We start from the raw sequence: 14,731 nt of genomic DNA, 5'->3' as shown, positions 1-14,731 counted from the left end.
ATTTGGGGGAGGGTTCTAGTTGATTACATTGATCCCAATGCTCAACTGATTTTTTATTTCATTGACCCCCAAAAGGATGAAGGCAAAGTTGACCCCAGAGGCAGTAATATTACTAATAACTATTCTTTTCTACTCTAAGCACAAGGCTTGAAATTTTTTGGGTGGGAGGGCCAGTCAATTAAATTGATCCCAGTATGCAACTGGTATGTAATTTATCAACCCTGAAAGGATAAGTCGACCTTGGAATTTGAATTCAGAATGTAAAGACAGACAAAATACTGCTAAGCATTTCACCCAGTGTGCTAACATTTCTGCCAGCTTGCTGCCTTAGTAATAATTATTGTAATTTCTTTGAGCCAGTAATTCATAAGGCTATTTCTTTGTAGTTGATCTTGGAATATTTTCTTTAATAGGATTCCGTTCTATTACATTCAGCATTCCAAGAAGGCTTACTTCTTTTCTTTATTGAAAATACAACATGGAGAATGTGTTTTTAATTGCTCATAATCAGTTTGAAAAAACACAAACTCATGTACCTATCAAAACAACTGTCGTATCAATAACCTCTTAGGTCTAAATTTTGTGCATTCATCCAGCAGCATTAACTGCCACATGTAAAAATGGAGTTCACATGATCAGTCGCAGTTGCTGTTAGCACCATGGTTTCATATATGAATGAATTCTCAACAATTATTAGCATGTCAATATTTTTGTCATTCACGAGTAGAACGTAGCTGCCATATTTGCTGGAGCCTAAACTGTGACACAAACAACTAAATATTGGAGGGTGGGGTAAGAGCATGAAGCATGGTTTCTGAGTAGATTTGTTTAACAAACACAAGGTGCAAGCTTATCTTCATGCTGTAAGACTTCTGAAGCAGAACTAACTAAGCAACAGCTGTTTCTAAGGCTTCTGTGTGTTCATTACAAAATCTGTTAATGTTATGAATGGGAAACCATTAGCATAGTTTATAATTTAAACATTCCAAATTGAGCAAAGACAGATATATTTGAGATGCTCTTTATACAAGACCTTTTCATTAATTTCGATGCTTGTTTTGAATGTGTTAATGTAATATATTTGTAATTACATTGTTATCAACTTAATGTTATAACACTATAGCAATCTGCAAGAAGTGAGTTGGTACTACTGTACTTCATGCAGCGAGACATTAATTAATCAAAATTGCATTGATTATAGCAAGAGAGAATCATTAGGTTAACCCACCTGAAACCATCTTTATTTCTATGAAACAAAACTTAGTGTTTTGAAATTGGTTTCTTTTGCTAAACTCCAAACACTGAATTACTTGTGACACTGTTAGTTATTTTGCTAAATTCCACCAAATTCTTGCTTATTTCCCAAATTAAATTCAAAGTGTTGATAATTTATTTCATTAGAAACAACCACAAAAAGGTTAATGAGTTTCTCTGAGCAAGAAAAGTAAGTGAGACAACTCTAAAGTTTAAAAAAAAAAAAAAAAAAAAACTGTTGGTGAGTGAATCTAATTTAGGTTGTAAGGTGACAACTCTGAGTAAGTTTTGGTCTTATTGGATATCTTCAGTGAAATATAGTGTTTACCAATATTACTGATAATTATGACTAGAATGGGAAGCAGATTTTATTTTATTTTATTTTTTTTTAATGAACAAATACTGAGGTGTGTGATAACTGAGTGAGCTGAATATAAGAAACATGTAAGTGCTATATAACTGATTGGTTGCTTTGTAATTACAAGATCCTGGTGTGATCCCTTGGCACCTTTAGGAAATGTTATTTGCTAGAGCAACTTGTTGAGCCAGGCAGATAGAAGCTCTGTTGCTTCTATCAGTTGGATCTTATCTGTAATTCAGGAGGCACAGCCTTCTCATACACACTGTGTAAAGCTGATTCTGGGAAACACGCTTATAGAATGCTCAACCATTAACAGGAGCAGATTGTTCAGTACATTGAACTACTGAATTCCCTATCACTGAAAATAGAAACCCATGAGAGAAATATCCAAGAAGACATTCATCTTCATGAAAACCAAATGGTAAGGTTGGTACTAACATAATGTAGTGAACCAAGAAATCATCCTCATCATTTAATGTCCGTTTTCCATGCTAGCATGGGTTTGACAGTTTGACCGGGGTCTGGGAAGCCAGGCGGCTGCAGCAGGCTCCAGTCTGATCTGGCAGTATTTCTACAGCTGGATGCCCTTCCTAATGCCAACCACTCAGTGAGTGTAGTGGCTGCTTTTTACTTGCCACTGGCACAGGGGCCAGAGGAGGCTGGCAATGACTACGATCGGGTGGTGCTTTTTATGTGCCACCAGTACGGGTATCACAACTACAATTTCAATTTGATTTTCATTTTGATGTTGATGTACTTGACTCAATAGGTCTCCATAAATTAAAATTACATCCTTGAAGATTCATTAACTTGATGATTAATTCTGGTCAAGGAAGATGGGAGGAGACAACCTCAGCATATATATGAAATCAAAATATTACATCAGTTAGGTTCATAATTGTTGAATTCATAATATTGGACAGCCATCTTATAATGTTAGTAAAAGTATCTTAATGTGTGTGATTATATCTTCCTGTATAACCAGAAACTAAGGACTTGAGAGTTGTTTGTCATAAATTTTGTGCTGATATGGTGAATAATACATTTACATTTGATGGATATTTGTCCTCATCTTGTTTGTTGTTTACACAACATTTCAGCTGATATACCTTCCAGCCTTCATCAGGTGTTTTGGGGAAATTTCAAACCTGGGTTCTCATTCCTAAAGTATTTTTCAATATTATTATTATGGTCACTGCTTGGAATCGAACTTGGAATCTTGGGATTAGTAGCTTGCGCTCTTAACCACTATGCCATATGCACTTTTCTTCAATGACCCCTGGATCTTTCCACTGCCCTTAAGGTGGCAGTACTGCCCATTTTCGCACTTGCTACTGTCTATATCTTTCTCTGCCCTCACTTGACCATCCCATTTATATTCTGATCCCTGTCCCTTGTGAGTATACCTGGCAGTTTGCCACCATCTCCATCCTGCTATCTCCCACACTCTCCTTCCCTTGTTCTTCCCTCAGGTTGGGTACCTATGTATTTCCTCTGCAGTGCCACACCTGTTTTTTGTCTTCATTCCTGGTCTCTCTCTCTCTCTGGCTGGGTAACCTTGTACCTTCTCAGCAAGACATCTGTTTCTGTTCTTCTTTCTCTCTCACTGTAACCCTTCATCATCTGACACAAGATCACCTCCGATGACCCCTCCCCTATCAAACGATTCTTTTTGTCTTGCAAGGTACTTGGTGAACCTGTCAGTGCATATACCACTTAAAAAGCATCCAGTCCACACTGTAAAGTGTTTGGCATTTAGAAGGGCATCCAGCTGTAAAAACCATGCCAAAAACTGACATTGTCTGTGCTTGTGCCATGTAAAAAGCACTAAGTCCCCTAAGTGGTTGGTGTTAGGAAGGGCGAAAATGTTGCAGAAGTCTGGTGCAGACTTCTGCCTGACTGGCTCCAGTCAAACTGTCCTACTCATGCCAGTATTGAAGGCAGGTGTTGGACAACAATGATGATGATGATGGGGAGTCATTTGCAGATAAAACTATATAATATTTTAACAGTGAAGAAGAGTTATGGCTAAAATATTTATATGGTGATTCTTTAAGCAAACTTTCTGCCATAAATCTGCAGAAGCCAGATTGATTGGGACTTGAATAAAGCAAAAATGGGAAAATACATTTCCCGTAACATTCAAGCTAAGAAAGAAGCATTGTATAAGAGCCACCAAAAGATCCTCTACATTGTCACTTGACATGGTAGAAATAACAGCAAAATCTCTTTCAAATCATTACTAAAAAATGAAGATAAAAAAAAGGGAAGGATACATCAACAACATAGTCCCTAAAAAAATTTTTTTTTTAAATTAAAAAAAACTCAGACTGGATGGTCATGTTAAAATTGCATAAGTCTGTTCGATCCAGATTTATCTGGAGTTAAACAGCAATAGCTGGTATAAGCAGAAATTAGAAAATGAATGATAGTGTTTCGATATACACTTATTGAGTATGTATGTGTTTGTCAGTCTCCACTAATCCGCATTAGAAATATATTTTCTGTCTTCATGCTGATTGGCACAGCATGTTGTTACAGCAATGTTAGCTTATCTAAGTGCCATAGTCTTTTCTTTTGATGTATATTTGAGTTGACACAAGACTGAGTGAAAAGTCCAATCTTTCCTTAATATTTATTATAAGAGACCATCAGCAGCAGAATATATTTCATTGTGTCAAATGCGTGTTTATACAGTGTACATACACCTCTCTATTTGTAAGAGCAATATCTCTTAATTTCCAATAAGATGGCTACAAGAAATAAATGAACTTTTCATTTCAGTTTGACAGTGTTTATCTCCAGTTTATTATGTCTGTTTGGTTCTGATTCTCATTTTTATCATGTTTATATGATTATGCGTTTCAAAATAGATTTGAAATGTCAAATCTGAAGTAGATATATTAACAATAGGGAAGCAATTTACTAGATAAAGAACTGTACTTCATTGGTTTTCAGCCTTAGTTATTATTTGACTGGAAACCATTATGTATATGTGTGTGTGTATTTGTGTCTATCTATGTCTGCAGAATATTGGTTAACTTTTATCATAGTTTTGAATCATCAAACTTTGTTTCTTCAGCAAATATAGTTTCTTTATTGAAATATTTTCAAAATTTCATGTATGAATATGCCATATGTATAAATATGGTATATAGCATTAAGAGCATATCTAATTTTGTTTCATGGTGTTGTCAGAAGGGCAAAGGCTGTAACCTTGGCTCTTTGGCAGGGACTGGTTGGTAGAATGAAGGTGGAAAATGACCTAATTCATGGGACTATTCTCACACTGGGAACTTTGTCATAATCTTGGCAACAGAATGAACTCCACCGAAGATGATCAATGTGATGTTAAATAGGATGAGAAATTAGTTTGTCTCAGAAAGTAGACGTGATGTGTGTGAATGAAGCCTCAGAATAATGGGAAATAAAAGTTGAGAAAGTTGAGTAGTTAGTAGAACTATTTGAGAAAAAAAGTGTTGAAATAACACCATTTCAGTATAGATACGACGAGCTGCCAGCTGTTGTAATTTTTGACGAAATAATGCAGCATTTGTTTTAATTTTGTGTTAACGAAAAGATACAAGACTTTACAGTAAAACTGTAGTTTAAAAAAAAAAACAGTGGAATGAAACTACTTGCTTTAAGTAATTTCATCCTCATTTTCATCATATTCATAAATCATGTGATATATATTTATATGTACACCATTGTCTTGTTTTGTCTGTCCTTGTGGTGTCCCCTTTTTATAAAGGCCATGTGCCTAAATAAAACAATACCATGTTTATTCCTTTATGGAATACATATGTTCCTTTATGGCTAAAGAGATTTCACATGAAGCCCTTGTTATTATTTTGTGTGTCTTCATGTTTTGTTTGTTAGGATTGCATGTAAGAAATAGTGTTCCTTGGATTATGATGGAAGTTGTACATGTCTGGTTGTAACTATAATTATGCATATTATGGCAGCCTGGACTGTGACAGCTGAAATTTGTTGCTGCAATAAACTGCTTGTTGTAGGTTGCGTTTCATATTCAAGTATCATTTCATTGTTTTATTATGTAGATGGTCTGTGGATGTGATTTACATGCAGCTTTTGATGGTGTGATGTGTACTGTTTTCTTTTGCTTTTCTTTTTTGTTGTTGTTGTTTATTTAATGCTGTTTTGTGGAAACCAAACTTCTAGTAAGAGTCTTGTTTCAGAATGATGAGTTCATATTATATATCCAAATCATGTGACATTATGCACAGAATGAAGACAATTTGGTTTTAACATGATGGAAAGATGATGATGATTATAAACATAATTTAATAAAGCTCTTCATCTCTGTAAAGCAGTATATTATTATTTTGTATTCTCTCCAACCACCCCACCCCATATTAGGAAAGCTTGTCAATTCCATGTGTAATCTTTTAACGCAAATTATTGTGATAATATTTTCAATTTTCTAGGGAATTAATCTTGTCATTTGAATTTTCTTTTTAACATTTACATTAATATTTTCATTACATTAATTTCTAATTGTCATCAGGAACCCTAGCCTCATTAGTCAAAACCTGGGAAGCCGTGTATTAAGAAACAAAGATTCTGAGTTCAAAGGCAATTAAGGAAATGTGTGTATTATGTGTATGAATGTATGTAGAAACTGGTTACATTATGACAACTTGAGATTACATTGAATGAAATTTAGTGTCAAATAAAAAAAAATTTCAAAATGTGAAGTTGATTGTGTAGGAAATAGAAATTATTAATACTTGTTGATGTCATGCAAATCTATAATTATATCTCTCTAAAACTAAATTAATTTGCTGCTTAACATTATGGCACAGGAAGATTGCTTTGTAATGATATGGTATTTGTGTTCAATTCCAATATACAGCCACCTTAGACAAAAGCCTTGTGAAATAAATGTGTTTGTTGGATTGTAACTGACTGAGAAGGTAGTCTGTGTATGTTGCAGACAGACAGGATAAGTTCACAGTAAGAATATGTGTGAAATAGATTTTTTTCAAATGCCTGGAAGGTGCTTAGAGGTAGTTGAAAGTTTTTCTTGTCTAGATGACTTAATAGTGAAAGAAGCTGTTTCAAATGTATACTTGCCAAAATAAGAACAGGATGGAAATATTTAAGGAAGTTGTTACCTTGGAGAGCTTTTTTCTGGGTGTGAAGGGCAATAATTTTTTTTATGTTTCTGTCTAAAGCAATGGTTTTAAACTAGTGTTGATATGACCCTTGCGGGTCCATATATGATTTTATCATTAAAATTTATGTGAAATAAACTGGTTATACTGTTACAATACACAAAATGTTTTAACAATTTAATTCCTAACAATAGTTAATCATAAAAATATAACGGGAGTGTTCAGACATCAAAAGACTATGAGGATCCTCTTCAGTAAAATAGGAATCAATGGGCTCCATAGGAAAAAAGGGTTGAGAAACACTGTTCTAAAGGGTGATGCTACATAATTGAGATGTGGGACTTGAATGTAAAGCATTTGTGAACATTGGAAAAGAAATAAGACAAGCGTATTTTATTGGATCATCCATGCAGTTTGCAGTATTGGATGTGCAGACTTCATGACAATTGGAGTGTAAATAAACTGAGAGAAAAAAGCTAGACTCAAGAGGGATTATATCTAATATACTATAAGGAAGACTACTCTAGTGTGTACATTATATACGTGGAGGATGTTAGGTGTATAGACATTCTGAGTATTGCAAGTGGATGTAATCTGTGGAAGACGAAAGCAAAGAAGATGAGACTGTGAAGATTGATCCCATTACACTGAACCTCATAAAGATGATGTAGGACTGTGACAAGTGGTGAAATTCTGTGCTTGAGAAAACTTGCCCAGCCCAAATAAGCATGGGAAAATGGTGTCAGTGGTGGAAGTTGGGATGTTTGGTTATTACATTTGAGTGTCTTCCATTTTGTTCAGCATTCTGTTCAGACTAAATCTCTATCTGCAGCTCTCCATTCAATTACTTTTTCATCCAGCACCCACCTTCATTTCTATTTACGTGCTTCCTTACTATTACTCTCTCTCTCTTGTTATGCCACCCATGTAACAAAGGATAATCTAGGACCTGCCTGTATACAATCACTCTCACCTTTATTGCTACTCTTCTCTCTCTCTCTCTCACACACACACACACACACACACACTCTCTATCTGATTACTCCATCCCTTGTCACTCATTATTGATGTTGATCTTGTTCGCTCGCTCTCTCTCTCTCTCTCTCTCACACACACACACATATCCATTTGTTGCCGAGGGAACCCTCCTTCAGTGTTCCCCTGTCACATCCTATCACTCTCTTTTCCACATTACACCACTGATATTGTTATCTGTTCAATCTTCTTTACTAACAACCAACGTGTTGCTATCCTTTCTTCTATCATATGCTCACTTTTATTACTCTGGTTTTCCCCTTCTAGTGTCTCTCTTTCTCAGTGTCATGTTTTCTTGGATGAGCAGACATTAGAGAATCTTAAGTCTTGCCAGAGACTAAAACAACCCCTCTTGTGCAAGCCATGATTACATGCACGCAGAGGGCATTATGGTATGCTGAATGCATTTGTGGTTGGTATTAAGAAGGTGATTTAGCCATAGAAACTGTGCAGAAAAATGGAACATACAAGCAAGATGTAATTCCTGCCTAGGAGGGCAGTGACTCAACATAAGAATAGATTTAGATAAAGATGACACAATCAGCATGGAAAATCATCATCATCGTTTAACGTCTGCTATCCATGCTAGCATGGGTTGGACGATTTGACTGAGGACTGGTGAACCAAACGGCTGCACCAGGCTCCAATCTGATCTGGCAGAGTTTCTACAGTTGGATGCCCTTCCTAATACTGACCACTCCGAGAGTGTAGTGGGTGCTTTTATGTGTCACTGGCACGAGGGCCAGTCAGGCAGTACTGGCAACAGCCATACTCAAGTGGTGTTTTTTATGTGCCACCTGCACAAGAGCCAGTCCAGCGGCACTGGCAATGATCTCGCTCGAATGTTCTTTACATGTCACTGGCACAAGTGCCAGTAAGTGAGCACAAAATGATGATGACACAATCAGCCTGTGTCAGCATGGGAAAGTAAACACAAAATGATGATGACATTGTTAGTTGTGTAAATTATGAAGTGCATCCACTCCAGTCTATTGTTTCCTTCCTGTTCCCTTTCCCTTACATTGGTCCATGCTCACTACTTTATAATATTGGATCATCCAAGACCTTCTCCTTGCACGACCACCCCATATCACCTTCCAACTCTGCCGGTCTTTTTTTTTTAATAACCTCTGGCACTAATCCCTTCCCTCTTCCTTGTTCCGTCTTATATTCTATCATACCCCCCATCATCTCCCTTACTTTCCCATTTTCCCTCTTATCCCTCCCCATGCATCATTGAACACTCTTTTATTCTACCTAAGTTGTAAGACCCACTTTAGACATTTAGTGTAGCAAATTACAAGATGATTCATGTTAGCACTGATGACTGGATAGAAAAAATTCCTACCCAGCACACTCTGTAAATTGGTTTGCATCTGGAAGGGCATCCGGCCATAGAAATCATGCCAAAGTAGACATTAGAGTATGGCTTAATCTTCCAGCTCTTTAGATCCTGTCAAGCCATCCAACCTATGCTAGTATTGAAACCACACATTAAATGATAATGATGAAAGTAGCTGATGTGAGCATTTTTGGTCTAATGTTATGCGTAGAGTACTAGGAGAAACAGGTGATAAACTTATGCAGTTTGCTATGAAAATTTATTTGAAGAGCCTCCAGAAACTGATTTAATGTAATAGAATTCAATGCAGAGATTTGGGGGAGATGTGGCATATTTAGTATTTCAGGTGAAATCATTGGAAGATTAGCACTTTCAAATAATATCTTTATTAACTGTAAATACTGACCTTTTATCAGGACGTAGTAAGGAAAAAATTCTGATTTCCAACCAGGAAATAGAGTAGGAACAGCTGTTTACAGTTAGTTGAGCATAATCTGTTGGTGAAACTTGACACATAACTGCCATTGGCAATAATGTACATTGAACATATATCTTTTATTGATCTTTCCAAACAAACATTATCTGTTATATGAAACTTAATATATAGAGTGAAATCCTTTTGAATTATGATGTAAAATTATCTGTCCATCCTTATGTTGATATTAACTAAGAAAATATATCCATAAGATCATATTATATTGAGATACTGGATTTCAGTAAGAAGCATAGAGCAGTGGTTGATGCATAATAAGCATACAGAACCACCATCAACAGCCAGGGATACACAACTAGTTTTTGGTTAAAGATGCTCAAGTGTTGTCGGCTCTTAACCACAAATAATTACATTAACCCTTTCTTTACCAACCTGGCTGAAACCAGCTCTGGCTCTGTAGTACAGATGATTTGTTTTCATAAGTTTTGAATTAAAATCTTCCACTGAACCTTAGTCACAATTAATGCTCCTAACACTAGCTTCATGATAACTAAGTTATTTTACTAAATTCTTTGTTATATTTAAAATTAATTGGAAGAAAAACAGAGCATCTCAAAATAAATACAGTAACGAAAGGGTTAAGTAGATTGCCGTTTGACAAGTTTCATTACCTTGAATTACAGAGTTCAAATCTTATCATGGGTGTAGCTTGGACAATGATGAACTTGGCTGATTTTGACTTGTTACACTATTTGTGAGTAGTGTTTCTATTTAAATCCAGATCATTCCTGATCATGCTTACCAAACTAAAAGGTACTCTAGTCATGTCCATCACATCACATCAGATATCATTTATCTCAGATTACATTACTCAATATGTTAGTATGATTTGGCAGAGATTTGATTACCATTTCTAGGTGAAGGATGGGAGTGGATTTGTACTCTGGCATGGTGATGGTGCCCTGGCATGGCCACAAGTGCTCCAGCATGGCTACAGTCCAATGACTGAAATAAATAAAAGATAGAAGCATCATAAAACTAAAAATTTTCTCAGTTACGACAGTTCTTGACATCTATTCATGTGCATTGTACATCAAAATAGTGATTATCACTAATTTGGCAACAACAGAGAAAGTTATGCTTTGTTGAGGAAGCCTAATAGGACTGAAAAATGTCTGTAGTCATCACCCCTGGTTGCCAAGTTCAGATTAAATTGACATTAATAAGAGTTTTCTTTTTCTTGCTACTTGAATTATTAATTAACTGATTAGTTTTTATTTTCTCCACAAGGCCTTAATTCAGAAGTTGTATATGCTGCTAATATATTGCCAGTATGTTGGTGACAGTGAAGCTAGAAGCAAAGCTGACTTCAGTGAGATTTGAAACTGAATTAGATGCTATCTGTGATGTCAGTTACTTATTTAATGTGGTACAAAAAAAATTGAATTTGAATTAAGAGGTATGAAACTAAATACTGAGTCTAAGAACAGTGTTTTTACCTTCTTATTGCTCACTAAGATGTATTGCAAATCTCTCATGACCATATTTCTGCTGATGAAATTTATTATGTATTTCAATTGATTTTGAAAATAACTTAGAATTTATAGAAATTTAGTAAAGTAGCTAACTTTTCCATTATTAAACTTGGTGTGGGAATATGACCTATGGAGTTGTTCTTAGATAAAATTTCACGGAAAGGTTGTGTTTTAGAATAAGAAGTTTTATAACATATAACTAGCTGTAGTTGCAGGCAAACTGGTATTAAATGTATAAATACATTATGTAGTACCTGAAATCTTATCAATAAATTTATTGATTGAAACCTGATATTAATATCACAAATATACCCAAAAATAATTTCATTGGCTGATGAGGCAACTTAAATTTAGCACTGGTCATATTTCTTTTATTAACTGCTTTTCTTTGCAAATGTTACAACATTCTTTGCATTTATTCATGTCAAGTACTTACTGCCATTTTGCTTTCATGTTAATCATTTAATGGGTCAATAGTTCTTTGATTGTTTTTGTTGCTAGACTTAAAATTATTTTATGTATTTGATTATTGATTTTTTTTCTCTGTATGAAAAGATTTACTTCATTTTGGCCCAAAATAGTAAATCTATTTTAATCCTTTGAAAACTGGCAATACTTAAGATATGCCAAATTTACAAATTTAAATAAGGAATGTTAAAAATATAAACATTTGTCAATAATTGTATTGCATGTTGTTGTTTGTTGCCCCAAATCAGTCTTGATTGAGCAGATCTACAGTCTAACATGTTCCAACCATGACTGTTCCATTTTTCTATATACCAGGCACCTAACTGTTTGATGTATCCTTTCTTTTTTAAGACTGTAGAATGTTATTCAAGAGAGATTTGTCAGCTTTTTCTAGCAAATTGAGTCACTGTTCTATATTCCATTATGGTAATTTGTGTGTGTGTGTGTGTGAGAGAGAGAGAGAGAGATTAAAACTATTGATTTGTTTCATAGAGGAGCTTCTCAACATATATTTAAATTCTAATATGTAAAGAAATATTTTCAGTAATGTTCAGATGGACAAGGTAGGATGTTTGCTGAAATAAATACTTGTGCTTTCTGGGTTCAGATCCCTTCTAGATTAATTGTTCTTTCATTTTTCCATCTTTCTGATATCATCTTAATATAGCATGTAAAAAACTATTCTATTTTTAATTGCATTACACAGATGTAATTGCATTACACATTATATATAGAATTTGTACATTTCACAATTAATGAACTTCGCATTAAAAACTGAAACTACAGAAGCTAAAACTCTGAGTAATATTTCATTCAGCAAAAAAAAAAGGGCCCTTACAATACAAAACAGGTAGTTTTTAAAGAAATCAGAAAGTTCACAACCAGTGCTGATCCTCAAAATCACTGATGATCTTTCCTGTTGAATGCACATCCACACAACATGGCTAAAATTTATCATAAAGTCTAACCCTCACTTTGGTGTTTGAAAATATTTCAACTCCTTTGTGATACTACTAAACATCCAGACCTCCTAGACCAGTGGTTCCCATACTTTTTCGGACTGCCACTCCCTTGGTTCTAAGGACACATTCCCAGTGCCCCCACCCATCATCACAGACATAGACCATTTTCTGCAGCAAATTCAAAATAGCAGTATTACACAAATAAAACTTAACCTAATTAACCCTTTATTTTGTTTGTTTGTATTTTTTTTACATCCACTGTCCCTTTTTGGTCACTCCATTATCACCCCATTTTTCTTCAACGTCCCCCTGGATCTTCTACTGCCCACTTGGGAACCATGTCGTAGACCATTCCAAATAAAGCCCCACTCTATTGGCATGAAGTTGCTCACCAACACACTTCAGTTGTGGGCCACGGAATTGCTGTCAGACAGTCAACTATGAGAGTGACATCTGTTGTCTTGAGTTGAATGCTCTTGTACCTTCTTCCCTCAGGCATTTACAAACTCACTCATCTCCCTTTTTTTCATCATGATCAACCTGTAGAGGTCCTAGGCAGTCTCTTTCTTCAGACCAAACTAAAATTTAAAAAAAAATATATAGGAAGCAATCGTTTTATGATAGTTTTATGTAGCAAATTTGTTTTAACTTATATTCCAATTACCCGCTCAATAACCCTAAGAAATCAATGAAAAAGAAAGCCATTGTTATTATTTGGAGAATTAATAGGAAAATATGGGTAGTTTGTTTTTGTTAGGAATATGGTCACAAAAGTGTTAAATAATAATAAAGAGAATGGCAAAATGTTCTAATTTACAGTACTTCATTGACTATAAATTGCCAAACTACTTATCTAAAATCTCTGATAATTAAAGAATTCGCTCTTCTTTATTGAGATCAGTCACTCCCACTCTCTTACTATCACCCATCTTTATTGATAGCCATTATTCTCTCATTCTACTCCTTCCTTTTATTGTTCATTGTTGACATCCATCTCTCTCTTTCTCTCTCTCTCACTTCAAAATACTCTCCATCCTATTATTCTATCTCTAGTTTATCACTCTTCTATCACACTGCTCATGCTGTTTCTATTCTATTCTCATGTTGTTGTCTGTCACTCTCTTCCTTTATTTACTCCTCTGTCACTCTTATCATTCTGGTTCTCTTCTGTTACTCTCCTTTCTACCTCACCTTCACCATGGTTTTGTTTCATTATCCTATCTTTTACCTTACTGTAGTAAGACAACTGAGACGGTGTAAGGTAGAGAAGTAACCTCTTCAGAGCTAACGCTATGATGATATGCATCTAGTACATATCCAGCGAAAGCACACGGCCTTGTGATTAATGTATTTGGTGCATTGTCATAATATCATGTGTTCAATTCCTTCATTTCACATTGCTCTAGTCCATTCAATTGAAAATGAGTACCAGCTTAGTACTGGCACAACTTTTTCCCCTTCACTTTTCACATCCTAGATGCACTGTTGAGTCAAAGGTGGAAGAGTCGAGAGGTTATTTATGCCTGCTTGGGACTATACAGACATTTAAAACAATTTGCGAAAGCTTGTTTTAAGTTACCAAGCTATACTAGTCCCTGGCTGACAACTAGCTCTTTTAACATTCTGTCATGTGGTTTTAGAATGAATGCAGGTAACACAGGGCAGAGTAGACTCTTCAGTCTTGCTGAGGATATACAGGGATGCTAATGATCAATGCAGATCTTTTTGATGGCAGCTGTTTTAGTGTTACTCTATATTATGAGAACTCATTTTAAAGTGATAATGAAAATGAATATGCAAAGATTTATAACAGTTTTATTTCTATAATTTAGATAAAATTAATTTCCATTACATCATTAAAGTCAAATATTGTAATATAGTATGTCACTAAAACTTTTGAATTGCTTTGTTCCATTTCATTTATTGCAGTATTATTCTGGAATATAGCTTATTGAAGAAAATTGGCAATTAAATACAAAATTTATTATGTAAAATGTATAGGCTACAAGCAATTTCCTAAAAGTAAAAATCACTATTTTATGATGTTTAAATCTCTGCTCAATATTAAAAGAAAAACAGAACATTTAAGACAACATAAATAATTTTATTGTTTAATAAAAGTTTTATCATTAAATTATTTTTGTGAAACATTTCTCCAAAATTTGATTGAATATTTACCTATTTATTTCTTTCGAGTCAT

Source organism: Octopus sinensis, linkage group LG1, assembly GCF_006345805.1.
Source record: "Octopus sinensis linkage group LG1, ASM634580v1, whole genome shotgun sequence".
Lineage (NCBI taxonomy): Eukaryota > Metazoa > Mollusca > Cephalopoda > Octopoda > Octopodidae > Octopus > Octopus sinensis.
Note: the sequence above shows the minus strand (reverse complement) of the source record.